Source organism: Epinephelus lanceolatus, chromosome 21 (genome assembly GCF_041903045.1).
Source record: "Epinephelus lanceolatus isolate andai-2023 chromosome 21, ASM4190304v1, whole genome shotgun sequence".
NCBI classification, from domain to species: domain Eukaryota; kingdom Metazoa; phylum Chordata; class Actinopteri; order Perciformes; family Serranidae; genus Epinephelus; species Epinephelus lanceolatus.
In genome coordinates, this window is record NC_135754.1 from 26,603,247 (window position 1) to 26,605,915 (window position 2,669).

Here is a 2,669-nt window from a genome sequence, read left to right on the forward strand (position 1 = left end):
TTGATTTGATTCAATTCAATTCAATTCAATCTAATTCAATTCAATTCAGTTCAATTCAGTTCATTTCAATTTAATTTAACTGAATTGAATTGAATTGAATTGAATTTTATTTTATTTTAATAAAATATTTTTATGTGATTTTATTTTAGTTACTTCCATGGAGCTAACTGTCCTCCAGCCATGTGCTCTCCTGTTACACGAGTATTGGTGTGGTCATCAAGCACACAAACTCCGAAGAAAAAACTCCCTGAATTTACATTTTGTAGCCTCCCGTGTCATGGAAATGACAGTAACGCCAAGGAACATGTGTTCTTTCTATGAAAAAAAATAAATACGTTAAATATTAATATATCTTACAATACATGATGCATTTCATAGAAATAGTTACTTCTGTGTCATATAGATTTAAAGTGAATGTTAGATTAATATTAAAATTCAAAATTAAGCAGGGTTGAATGTCCAACATCTGGCTCAGGGACAATGGAAATATAAAAAAAGACACTTAAAAAAGGCAGTTTTAACCTATCATTGAATTTTTTTATGTTTCTTTTGGTGTCAAGTACGCAGGACAATAATAAATTGTTTTTATTTTCTCTATCAGGGACTCAAAAATCTTGATAGTTGAAGTATCAACCATGAATTTGAATATGGCATAGATTGCCTTTGAAATATTTGTTCATGAGATTTACATGCAGCTACTCAACTTGTCATCAAGACACTGAGATGCACTGAAGGATTATTGTACACGGACCTACATATGGATGTGGCCCTTTCAAATACTATGGCTCATCTCAACACGCTCTTCAGTGAGTGCACTCCGCACTGCACCACATGGCCATCCACTTCAGGAGGGACTGCAGGCAGGTGTCCCTGAGAGCCTTTTCTCCCCCCAACAGGAGAAAATTGATGCACAGCATTCCAGGTGCAGTATGCATGAAGACCCAAGGTGAAGTCACAGCAGCACATCCAATTGTTGCCTTACACCGTTTGAAATAAGAACTATAGGGTGCAGCTGAGTGTCATGATGCTCAGAAACCTCAATTTCTCAAAAGTTCTTTCAGGATCAAATATGAATGGAAATAAAAGACTACAGAGGAGTATTTCCCTGCATGCTGATTTCACTGGAGCTCAACATTCTGCTATAGGATGTTACAAAGAGCTGATCTTTTGCTCTTCTTTAAGAACCAGGATGCTTGAAGGAAGATAAGGTGCAGAGAGGAGCAGGCAGGAAAATAGAACTTACTGTGTGTGTGCCAGGACAGATAATACTCAATAATAAATCCCAGCTTCGTGGGAATTATTCTATCTAACCTGCAGTTTGGAAAAACAAAACAAAAACCCACAACTTTTCACCAGTGCTCAGAGCATGGGCTGATTATGAGACTATGGGCCCCTGGGCATAGATATGCAAAGGGCCCCACCACCATAGTCAATCTGCATCTATTTGTGGTTTTGAGATCATTTTGAGTCTTACTGAGGTAATTTTGTGTATTTTTTTTGTCATTTTGTGTCTCCTTGTTGTTGTTTTGTGTCTCTTTGAGGTCATTTTGTGTCTCTTTGTAGTTGTGTCATCTCTGAGTTATTTTTTTTCTTGTTTTGTGGTTTTCATGTCACTTTGTAGTCGTTTTTATGTCTTTGTAGTCGTTGGGGTCTCTTTGAGGTGATTTTGTCTTATCGAGGTGATTTTGCATCTTCTTTTGGTTGTTTTGTTTTGTTTGTAGTCATTTTGTCTACTTGTTAAAGTTTTATGTCTCTTAGTGGTTGTTTTACATCTCTTTGTGGTAAATTTTTTTGTCTTTTTTGTCCATTTGTGTGTTTTTGTAGTCCTTTTTTCTCTCATTTTGATGTCGTTTTGTTCTCTTTGAGTTCATTTTATGTCTCTTTGTGGTTGTTTTGTTTCTTTTTGTAGTCATTTTTATGTCTTTTTGTAGTCGCTTGGGTCTCAGAGTTTGTTTTGTATCTTACTGAGGTGAATTTGTGTCTGTACTGGTCATTTTGTTGTGCTTTGTATTTGTTTTGTGTCTTTTTGTGGTTGTTTTGTAGTTTTTTTGAGTCTCGTTGCAGTTCCTCCTTGTGTTTTTTTCTGTGTCTCTTTGTAGTCCTTTTCTGTCTCTGTGTGGTCTTTGGGTCTTTTTGGTCAGTATGTGTATATGTCTACTTGTTATAGTTTTATATATTTTTGTGGTTGTCTTGTGTCTCTTTGTGGATATTTTGCTGGGTTTTTTTGACTATTTTTTTGGCTTTTTGCAGTTCCTTTGCATCTCTTTGTGGTCATTTTGTGTCTCTTTGTGGTTGTATTTATGTCTATGAGGTAATTGAGTGTCTTTTTTGGTCATTTTGATTTGCTTTGTAGTCCTTTTGTGTCTACTTGTAGTTTTATGTCTCCTTGTAGTCATTTTGTGTCTCGGTGGTGTTGTTTTGCCTGTGCTTGTAGTTATTTTCAGTCTGTTTGCAGTTCCTTTGCATCTCTGTGTTTTTTTTTTTGTTCTGTGTGTCTTTGTGCTCATTTCAAGTCTTTTTGGCTGGTATGTTTTAATGTTACATTTGACATATTGCAGATGAAAGCCTGACACTTTGGGCCCATTCAGTAATCCACTCATGTCTTAGTCACATTTGTAGCCACATTTGGAACAATATTAAACAACATACCTAAACACAACTCAAATATG